This window comes from Pogoniulus pusillus, chromosome Z (genome assembly GCF_015220805.1).
Source record: "Pogoniulus pusillus isolate bPogPus1 chromosome Z, bPogPus1.pri, whole genome shotgun sequence".
NCBI lineage: Eukaryota > Metazoa > Chordata > Aves > Piciformes > Lybiidae > Pogoniulus > Pogoniulus pusillus.
This window is the reverse complement of record NC_087309.1, coordinates 19,185,007-19,197,140: the sequence shown is the minus strand read 5'-3', so window position 1 is coordinate 19,197,140 and position 12,134 is coordinate 19,185,007.

The window sequence follows — 12,134 nt, the reverse complement described above, 5'->3', positions numbered from 1 at the left end:
ATTTGAATTTCCCATCCTCAGTTTCTACAGATGCTATTCCAGATGCCCATTTGTGACCCTTAGGATCTTTGAAGCAACCTTCTTCCACTCTTTACCAGTTATCTCAGCCTGCAACTTAGTTAACTCTTGAGAGCCACCAGTGATTCGAGAAATAGTGATAGACTCTGTCCCTTTGCAATTGGATGGCAATGAAGTACACTGAGCACCTGTGTCAACTGAAGCCCTGTATTTCCAGACTTTTGAATTGCTAAGCCACCTAATGAATACATTCCAATAGATTTGGTTTTCTCTAGTATCCTTTCCTCCTGCTGGCTGAAGACAGGGCACCCCTAATGCTGAACATGGCATGTGGGGTGTACACCACGATTGGTGTTGTTGTGAAAGAAGTTGCAATTTTTTGAATAATTATAGTTGCTCTGAAGTGAGCTTGAGAAGTGACAGCTACTTTTCTAGCACTGTTGCCTCTGTTTCTGCCACTCTGCAGTTCCCTGACTCTCCTTGAAAGAGCTGAAGTAGGTTTACCATCCCATTTGTTCATGTTCTCACTGTATGTGTCACGCAGAATTCTCCACAGTGACACATGTGATTGCTCCTGCTGGGCTGGAATTGCCTTGCAGGAGGTGGGCGTCTGTTCCTGATGGCAGAGACATGCACCCACTCAGATGTTTCAGGGATGGTATCCTTTGCCAGATTGGAAATGGAGGTCTAAAGATCCTTCCTCAGTTCTCTCATGCTATTCTCAATACCATCTTTCATCCCATTTGTTTCTGTAGTCATAGTTTGTATGGCAGAGACTACGGCAGAATGTGATAAGCTGTCCTCTGTCTCCCTGAGATGGTCAGTGAATTCACCAACAGTGATAGATCTTCCATTATCACTGCTTGATAGAAACTTGCTGGCCAGGATGTTAGCATAGAATGAAGGAGCAAGCTCAATAAGTTTCTTCATGAGACCTGTTCCAAGAGGAATGTCATCAGGCTCATGTGTGCCATGATCTCCATAGAGCACTTCCTACGCAGCAAACTCTTTCAGAAGCTTAATTCCCTGCTCAATGATGTTCCACTTCTTGGCAGCCCATGGCAGATCGTCTCAGGAAGGATATCTTGTAGCCACAGCCAATATGGCAGATCATATCAGGAAGTATATCTCATAGCCACAGCCAACAGGAGGCGTATCCACAAGCTAATCTTACCAAGAGGACTTGATAGGTATTTGTCCACTCCACTCTCCTTGGTGAGTGATCCTATCTGCTTGGCAGACTTGTCTCCTACTTAAAGGGCATTGGCACCAATAGTATGGCATCTCACCAGCCAGCTTAGTATTGGCTCTCCTGATTCCCTTGAGTATTCCTTTCTAACTTCCCTGACCTCTCTCAGGGGATGATTGGAGTCCTGAATGTCATCCTTCTCCTCTTCCTCTTATTGTTCTGGTTGTCCCTGGACTAGAAACAGAACTTCCATAAGAATCTGTCTTTGTCAAATATTTTGTCTTTCTCCGTGCTTTGCCTGGTGTCAAGATGATTTGAGCTGAGACTGAATTTGACGACTCTTCTAGAGATTTTGAATAATTGGGGGTCTGGCCTGAGGCCTGTGAGTTTGAATCTGCCTTAGGGTCAGGGTTTTTTCTGCTGCCTGAGGAGTTGAACTGGCTGAATTAGTTGAATTGGCTGAAGAAACATCTTGGGCCTGAGCTGCTGTCTGTTTATTGTTTGTCTGGGACACTCTCCTTTTCTTTCAGCATCTTAGGGGCATCACACCTGAATTGCTCTTACATAATGCCAAAATTAGTATAAAATCAAAATTACATGACCTAAGTTCACACACAACAGACATACTACAGTCTCATGTGAGCAGAATTCAGAACAAGGGTTTGGTGCCTGGGTCCTGGGTTAGATTACTCTCATTAAAGTTGTGGACAAAGCAGAATTATTTCTATTTCCTATAATGCTACTTTTAAATGCTACTGTTAAATGTTACTGGTAAAGACTCAGAGATGTTAAACCCTATGTAGCCAAGGATGAAATCCCCACAACTCCAAATAATGGATGTAATCTTTGATTTTATCTTTTTCAAAATTAAACAAAAACTAACCAATTTGTGCCTTAACCCAATTATAAACCAGAAACAGATAATAGGCCACACAATAGCCCCCACTAAGTAAAACAGCTTCATTAGTTTTATTCTGATTCACAGAGATAATTAACAATCACTCAAAATTAATTTGCCCCAGGTTGGACACCAAAATAAAAAATATGATGTTTTGGGTGCTACCTGCCCCCTCTATCCACTTTGGAAATCGCCCATACTAGACACAGCCAGCTCTGGATATCTGAGTGAAGCTTATATTTACAGCTGTCCTGGAGTTCTGTATACCCCTAAATTCCTCTCCCTCTGTGGCTTGAATGGGAGAGGAAAAGCCACCTGTTTCCTCCCCCTCACCTTGCCCTGCAGGCATGAAGGGGGAGAGCAAGGGGCCATTCTGGCATGAGGGGTGCCCTGTGCAGCGCCCACGCTGGAATCAGGCTGTAATTGGCTGTGCTTTTAGCGCCTAAGGAAGTGGTAACTCTGCTCTTTGTCTAGAGAGGATATAAATATTGGGGGACTTCCCACCTTTGGGGTTCCCGCCTTGGAGTTTGTTCCCGCCTGAGCGTTCGTGCCTACCTGAGTTCTTCCCCCTCTCACCTGGCCTGGATACAGAAAAATCCCAACATTCCAAAGGACTGTCAACCTGATTGTGAGTTATTTTGGCTCAACTTTATTATTAAGTAGGAAACTCTATTCATTAATAGCTAAAGCCTTTTCCAACTTCTGACTTCCAAAATAGTCAGATTATTGATGGTATCCTGTAGATCTTCTCAAAGGAACTGAATCTGATAATTAAAACTAAATTAATATCTGTATATAGTTTTGGGGGCGGGTTTTTGGGAAAATAAAATAACTCTATTTTTCTATTAAATTCCTGACTCAGCCACATTAATTCCCTGCCTCCACAACAACAGCTTAGCAAAATATACAAGCAGATATTTACAATATATATGTTTATATGCAGAAATAAACAAGGCAAAAGGTAATACAGAAAGCACAACAGCCTTCCCAGAAACCTAAGTCCCCAGAAGGGGCTCCCAAACACCCTTCCACCTTCTCCCACTCCCCTACCTTACCCCAGACATTGCCTTGTGCCCCACGGAAGAATGGAGGGTCTGCCAGAGGGGTTAGGAAGCAAGTGGATTAATCAGAGAGACGGAGGGTGTGCTAGTTTGAAGCAGGGTAGAATGTTTTGGTAAGAAGAACTAGATTACAGGCTGTGAGAAAACAATGGTGATGTCTACTTCCCTCAGAAGTCTCACTAAGGAGTTTGGGAAGAAGAAATTAAAACATTAGATAACACTCTCACCACTTTCACTCTCACTTGGGTTAATGACTGAGCAATATCTTACTCCCTAACCTCACCTTCAATTTGACCAAACCCACCTTGCTTCTTAAACTTTTGGCTGAACCTCTATTCTTCTTTAGGACTGGGGTAAGGTTGAGAGGGGCAAGGGGAAGGTGCAGGGGTGGTTGAGAGCCCCTCCTGGGGACTCAGGTTTTCTGGGAGGGGAGTTGTGTTTCTATATTACTTTTTTACCTTATATATTTCTGTATAAAACTATATATACTATAAACATCTGCTTGTATATTGTGCTAGCTGTAAATAAATAGCTTCATTTATATTCCCAGAGCCCGACTGAGTCTAGTCTGGGTATTTCTAAAGTGTGGGAGGGCAGGAAACACCCAAACCATCACATATTTTTATTTGTCTCCCCAATGTGAGGCAAATTCATTTTGAGTGATTATTAATTAACTCTGGGAATAGAATGAAGCTAATGAAGCAGCTATTTTACTTAGTGAGGGCTACTGTGTGCCTGTTTTCTGTTTTCTTGTATACAATTGTATCAAAGCCCACATTGTTTATTTCATGCTTAATATAATTTTTAAGAAGGTCAAAGCTAAACTTACAAGCATTTTCTGGTCCTGGGGCAATCTCATTCTTGGGTATGCTGGTTTTAATGTCACTAAAGATTTTACTAGTAATATTACAGGGATATTTACCAATAATATTACAGGCAATCAAACTACTGCCTTATCTACCACATTGATGAGGGTTATCTTACCCAGAACTGAGATGCCAGACCCTTGTTCAGAATATTGTTCATGTCAGATTGTGGCATTTTTGTGTGTGTGATCCTGGGTCTTATAATTTTTTATTTTATAATACTTTTAACATTCTGTGTGAAAAATTCGAATGCAATGCCTGTAAGAACCAGGAAGGCCTCTGTGTCCAAAATGAAAGATAAACAATGTACCAGTGTAAACCAAAACAAAGATAACTCAGGGGTACAGCAAGGAACACCATCTCCTTCCCAGCAAGGGACAGGCATTACACCTCCCTCTCCAGATTCTGGGAAAGCTGCCAATGTTCCTAGTGGAAATGATAACACAGCAGGATTGGCAGGCATCCCAGGAGTACAGGGAAATAATCAAAACTAAGATGATCCCTCTACTAATAACACTAGCAACACTGACTCAGCCACTTTGAATCCCCAACCAGCAGACAACCAGAACCGTTCTAGCTCTAAGGCAGATCTGAACTCACAGGCCTCAGGTCAGACCCTCAATGAACCAAACCCTCCAGTAGACACATCAAAGTCTGTTGCTGTGCAAGCTGTTTTGGCACCTGCTAAGGCAAAAGTCAAGAAGCCACATTTGACAAAGTGTGATTCAAAGGAGGATGTAAGAAAGGGGACCTCTGGTGAGCAAGAGGAGGAAGAGGAGACATACAGTCTTGGGGACCTGGTGAACATGCTCAGATGGCAGTACTCAGATGAGAGGAGCGCTATGAGGTTGGCTGCCAAGAAAGAGGATGGTTCTGATGTGTTTAAGGATGCTCTGAGAAAAAAGTTCTGTTTCTAGGCCAGGGACAAACAGAACAACAAGAGGAAGAGGAGGAGGATGACATCTAGGACTCCAATGATCCCCTCAGAGAGATCAGGGAAGTTAGAAAGACATACTCAAGGGAATCAGGACAGCCAATTCTAAGCTGGCTAGTGAGATGCTGCGGCATTGGTACAAAATGCACTGCAGGTAGGAGACAAGTCTGCCAAGCAGCTGGGACCACTCACTAAGGAGAGTGGAGTGGACAAATATCTAGCAAGTTTTCTTGGGAAGGTTAGCTTGTGGACACTCCTTCTGTTGGCTGTGGCTGCAAGATATCCTTCCCGAGATGATCTGCCATGGGCGGCCAAGAAGTGGGACATCATTGAGCAGGGAATTAAGCTTCTGAAAGAGTTTCCTGTGAAGGAAGTGTGTAAACTTAATGTAGACTGGAGACTGACAGTTGATTTTCATGGCCTCAACTAGGTGAGTCCACACATGAGCGCAGCTGTGCCGGATATGCTAGAACTCCAGTACGAGCTGGAGTAGAAGGAGGCTCAATGGTGTGCTACCACAGACATTGCTATTCCCAGAGCAAAGGAGTGCAGGCCTCAGTTTGCATTCACCTGGAGAGGAATCCAGTACCAGTTCAACCGATTGCCTCAGGGGTGGAAACACAGCTCAACGGTCTGTCCCTCAGTCATCTGAAATGTATTTGAGAAAGGTAAAGTTCCAGAGCACATACAATTCATCAATGACGTCATTGTGTGGGGCCAAACAGCTGAGGAAGTCTTTGAGAAAGGTAACAAAATCATTGACATTCTGTTGCAAGACGGTTTTGCCAGTAAGAGAGACAAGGTGAAGGGACATGGCAGAGAAATTCAGTTTCTGGGGGTGTGGTGGCAGGATGGTCACAGACACATTCCACAGGATGTGATCAACAAAGTCTCCACCATGGCAGTCCTCACCAATAAGAAATATGCTCTCTCTTTCTTGGGTGCAGTGGGATTTTGGAGACTACACATTTCTGGATTCAGTCAAATTGTCAAACCTCTGCATGATGTGACTCATAGGAGAAATAATTATGAGTGGGGACCTGAAGAGCAGGCAGCATTTGATAAAAAAAAAACAAGAAGTAATCCATGCAGTGGGCTTGGGACCTGTGTGATCTGGTCCGGACATCAAGAACGTTCTATACATGGCTGCCAGTGACAATGGACCAACTTGGAGTCTTTGGCAGAGAGCTCCAAATGAGACACGTGGTCGTCCACTTGGTTTCTGGGTTCGTAGCTACAGAGGTTCAGAGACAATTTATACCCTAACAGAGAAACAGATACTAGCAGCTTATGAAGGAGTGAATGCAGCTTCTGAAGTGATTGGAACTGAGTCACTATTGTTTTTAGCTCCTAGACTGCCAGTTCTAAACTGGATGTTCAAAGGCAAAGGTTCATCACCACATCATGCCACAGATGCAACCTGGTCTAAATGGATGGCTTTGATAACCCAACGAGCACGAATGGGTAATCTTGATCAACCTGGTCTGGTGGAGGTGATCACCAACTGTCCGGAAGGTGCAGAGTGTACCAAACCTCCAGAGGAGAAAATAACCCATGCTGAAGAAGCTCCTCCTTATGATGATCTCTCTGATCAGGAAAAGAACTATGATTTGTTCACAGGTGGTTCCTATTGTCTTGTTGGGAAGAAGCAAAGATGGAAGTCAGCAGTCTGGAGTCCTACCAGGAGAGTTACTGCAGTGCGAGTTGGAGAAGGAGAATCCAGTCAGTTTGCTGAGGTAAAAGCTGTCCAACTTGCTCTTGATGTGACTGAATGTGAAAATTGACCTATCTTTTACCTCTACACCGACTTATGGATAGTAGCCAATGCTCTAAGGAGTTGGCTAAAGGACTAGAAAAAGCATGGCTGGCAGAGGAAAGGAAAGGAAAGCCTATTTGGTGTGCTGATCTATGGCAGGACATTGATTCACGGCTGGAGAGAACTCCAGTGAAGGTGCGGCACATAGACACACACATGCTCAAGAGCAGAGCCACTGAGGAACACCAACATAACCAGAAGGCAGACCAAGCTGCTAAGATTTCTCAAGTTCATGCAAACTCTGATCTTGACCTTGATTGGAAACATTGAGGTGAACTGTTTTTAGCTTGATGGGCCCATGACTTATCTGGACATCAAGGCAGAGATGTAACATACCGATGGGCACGCGATAGGTCAATTGACTTATCCATAGACGCTATCACCCAAGTCATCAGTGACTGTGACATTTGTGCTGCTATTGAGCAGTCTAAGCGAATCAAGTCCTTATGGTATGGTGAGAGACGATCAAAGTACAAGTATGGAGAAGCCTGGCAGATTGACTACATCACTTTCCCTCGATCTCATTCTGGCAAGCAGTATGTGCTGACAATGGTAGAGGCCAGCACCGGATGGCTGGAAACCTATCCGGTTCCACATGTTACTGCATGCAACACCATTGTCAGCTTGGAGAGACAAATCATGTGGAGACATGGAACTCCAGAGAGAATCGAGTCAGACAATGCCACTCGTTTCAAGAACAATGTTGTGAAAGACTGGGTCAAAGAGCATGGTATTGAGTGGATCTATCACATACCCTACTATGCTCCAGCTTCAGGGAAGATTGAGTGCTACAACGGTTTGCTGAAAACCATCCTAAAAGCCATGGGGGGGTGGAACTCTGAAAAACTGGGACAAACATTTAGCACAAGCTACCTGGTTGGTAAAAGTAGAGGTTCAGTAAACAGAGCAGGACCTGCACAATCAGATTTGGTCCAAACAGTAGACGGTGATAAAGTTTCTGTTGTAGGTGAAAAGAATCTGTTAGGGAAAACTGTTTGGATATTTTCTCCTTTGGGCATAGTGAAACCTGTCCGAATAGTGGTGTCTGATGAAGGTCCTGGTGATACCTACTGAGTAATGCAGGAGAATGGTGAAATCCATTCTATTCCACAGAGAAATCTAGCTTTAGCTGAGAGAGTTCAAATTCAAAGTGTATAATACAAGTTGTTAGGAGTTTTCTGTTCTAGGTACCATTGGTGTCCAACAATGGAAGAATCTACAGTACGTGAGCACGAACCCAGCATCACCTGGGAGTCCCTGTTCTCTTCTCATCTGTGAGGAGACAAACTGTTCTGAGCTTTTGAATCATCTACATCTGAGATAGCCAGAATGAAGTGTGAACTGAACTTGTAAAATTCATTAGTGTAAATATTGGTTTAGGTTAGATTAGTTCTCAGCGATACTCTGAGTAAAGTAGACAGAAGTGGATTGTGCTAGTGTGAAGGTAGCTAGAACGTTTTGGCGAGAAGAACTCGGTCATAGTCTGTGAAAGGAAAACAATGGTGATGTCTACTTCCCTCAGAAGTCTCACTTATGAGTACTGGGAAGAAGAAATGAAAACATTAGATAACACTCTCGCCATTTTCTCTCACTCTGGCTTGGGCTGCTGACTGAGCTGCATCTCTCTAACACACCCTCCACTCACTTTTCCTTCTTAAACTCTTGGCTGAACCTCTATTCATCCTTGGGACTGGAGTAAGGTCGAGAGGGGCAGGGGGAAGGTGCAGGGGTGGTTGAGAGCCCCTCCTGGGGACTCAGGTTTCTGGGAGGGGAGTTGTGTTTCTGTATTACCTTTACCTTGTATATTTCTGTATATAACTGTATATACTGTAAATATCAGTTTGTATATTGTGCTAAGTTGTAAATAATAACCTTCATTCAATTTCCAAAGCTGGCTGAGTCTAGTCTGGGTGATTTCTAAAGTGTCATGTCAGGAAATATTAGGGCACAGCCTTCCTCTTTTCCTTCACCTGTTTTTGATGTCAGCAGTTAGAGCATGAAGCTTCCTTACTACATTCATTTGAACAAAACCAGTAAGAAAACAAAATTCCACTTCCATCTGTAGAAAGAACTAAGCTGTGTAACTCTAGTTCCCATGGGCATTCTTTAACCCCAGTAGTGCTTCCACGTTCTGCTGCTCTTCTCTGTATCACAAGAATTCTGAAAATCCGCTGCAAGGTGTTTGATCTAACAAAATAATGGTGATGTCTACTTCACTCACAGGCTTGCTGACATGTATAGGAACAATGGACATGTTCTTGCATTCCGTCATCTCTTTTGAATTGAGGAGTCCAGAACTGGACACAGCTCTCAAGGTGTGGCCTGAGCAGTGTTGAGTACAGGGGAAGAAAAACTTCCCTCGTCCTACTGGCCACACTGTTCCTGTTACAGGCCAGGATGCCATTGTCTCTCTTGGCCACCTGGGCACACTGCTGCCTCATCTTTAGCCTACTCCCTACCAGTACCCCCAGCTCCCTTTCCTCCTGGTTGCTTTCCAGCCACTCTGTCCTCAGCCTGTACTGCTGCTTGGGATTGTTGTGTCCAAAGTGCAGAACCCTGCACTTGGCCTTGTTCAATCTCATCCCATTGGCCTCTGCCCACCTATCCAGCCTGTCTAGGTCCCTCTGCAGAGCTCTCCTATCCTCCAACAGATCCACACTTGCTCTTAGCTTGGTGTCATCTGCAAACTTACTGATGTTGGACTCAATCCTCTGTTGTGAAGGGGGTTTGTTTGGGTTCAGGGAATCAATTATGAGGCTGAATTTAAAAGGGTTTAAATAATTTAATACTATATACACAAGGAATCCCCCCCTTCCCCAAATATACAGCTAACATACACACATTCTTCGTATGCAGTTGTGAGATTATTTTACAGAATATCTATTTACAGCAAAATTGGGAATTTAGCAAAGGTTTGGAAAGATTTTAGATAGAGAGAGTCTTGTGGCATAAACATGCCACTGGTAAAGTCTATGCCGCTCAAATCAAGATCACTCAGTTACTCACTGGCTGGAGTCAGTCTCAGTGATCCCAAATATTTGTAGCAAAGCCACGTTGTTGACCCTCGTGGGTCTTAATAGTTCAGTTCAGGTATAATTTGGGTACACTGTCTGGAGGCTCCACAGGCACGATCAAGCTGGGAATGATAGGCTTAGGCAGCAGCTGGCCAGGAGCACCTTAGTCAAATTTTCCCTGGGCCGATGCAAAGTGCTGTGGGTCAGAATCATGCAGTAGCAGTGGTCTCAAAATCGGCAAAGTGGCTAGGAGCAGCGAGTGGAGGAGGAGTGGCAGGAACATTGAATTACCCCCTTTTATGAGGTTTGAGCCTGAGATTGATGGTCCCTTTTGGCCACAACTCTGTCCAATAATGGTCTGGCAGCAGGCCAGAACGTACCAAATAAGGTGAAATCCATGGGTCTGGTACCCCCAGATGTGGAGGGGGCTCAGTTGGATCCCCACCCCAGGCGGGTGAGCTTACATAACGTGTTTACTTCAACCTTGCAAGCAGGCAGGCCAGACTTGAAGGCACCAGTCTTACTGTGCTCCTTTGTCCCCCTTAATTTGTTTTTCCCGGATTTGGGCAGGGCAACACCTTTCGCGGGGACAACATCTCCGGGCAAGAATAGGTTTGTAAACACGGTCATTTAGGGCTGTGTACACCTCCACCACATCCCCTTGTCCAGGACTGGGCCCAGCACTGGTCCTTGGGGAACACCACTAGTGACTGGCTGCCAACTGGATGTGGAACCATTCACCACTACTCTCTGGGCTCTGCCATCCAGCCAGTTCCTGATCCAGCACAGAGTGAATCTGTCCAAACCATGAGCTGCCAGCTTGGCTAGGAGCTTCTCATGGCAGACAGTGTCAAAGGCTTTGCTGGAGTCCAGGTAGGCTATGTCCGGAGGCTGGCCCACACTCTCCAGGTGGGTAACCTGATGATAAAGGGAGATCAGGTTGGCGAGAAAGGACCTGCCCTTCCTAAACCCATGCTGGCTGGGCCTGATCCCTTGGCCATCCTGTAGGTGCTTTGTGATGGCACTCAAGATGACCTGTTCCATCACCTTGCCTGGCACTGAGGTCAGGCTCACAGGTCTGTAGTTTTCTGGCTCCTCCTTATGACCCTTCTTGTGGGTGGGCATCACAATGGCCAGCTTCCAGTCTTCTGGGACCTCTCCAGTGAGCCAGGACTGTTGATATATGATGGAGATTGGCTTGGCCAGCTCAGCTGCCAGCTCTCTCAGCAAACTAGGATCGATCCCATCCAGCCCCATGGACTCGTGAAGATCCAAGTGTCACAGCAGGTCCCTTACTTCTCCCTCATGGATTACAGGGGGACTATACTGGTCCCTGACTCGATCTGCCACTTCAGGACAACCTGTCCCACTATTGAAAATTGAGGCAAAGAAGGTGTCAAGCACCTCTGCCTTTTCTTCATCCTTTGTCACTATATTCCCCTCTCTATCTAATAAGGACTGGAGGTTGTCCTTGCTCCTTCTCTTGACATTCATATATTTATAGAGACATTTTTTATTTTCCTTGACAGTTCTGGCCAGCCTAAGCTCTACATGGGCTTTTGGCTCACTAATTTTTTTTCTACAAGACCTAGCACTGACTTCAGTGCCAGGCAAGGTGATGCAACAGGTCATCTTGAGTGCCATCACAAAGCACCTACAGGATGGCCAAGGGATGAGGCCCAGCCAGCATGGGTTTAAGCAGGGCAGGTCCTGTCTCACCAACCTGATCTCCTTTTATCATCAGGTTACCCACCTGGAGAGTGTGGGCCAGCCTGTGGACATAGCCTACCTGGACTTCAGAAAAGCCTTGGACACTCATGGCTTCAACAGTTTCACTCTGTGCTGGGTGAAGAACTGGCTGGATGGCTGAGCTCAAAGAGTCATGGTGAATGGTTCCATATCCAGTTGGCAGCTGTCACTAGCGGTGTTGTGCAAGGATCAGTGCTGGTCCCAGTCCGGTTCAATGTCTTTATTGATGATCTGGACAAGGGGATTGGGTCCAGCATCAGTACGTTTGCAGATGACACCAAATTAGGAGCAGGTGTTGATCTGTTGGAAGATAGGAGAGCTCTGCAGAGGGACCTAGACAGGCTGGATAGGTGGGCAGAGGCCAATGGGATGAGATTGAACAAGGCCAAGTGCAGGGTTCTGCACTTTGGACACAACAACCCCAAGCAATGCTACAGGCTGAGGACACAGTGGCTGGAAAGCAACCAGGAGGAAAGGGAGCTGGGGGTACTGGTAGGGAGTAGGCTAAAGATGAGGCAGCAGTGTGCCCAGGTGGCCAAGAGAGACAATGGCATCCTGGCCTGTAACAGGAACAGTGTGGCCAGTAGGA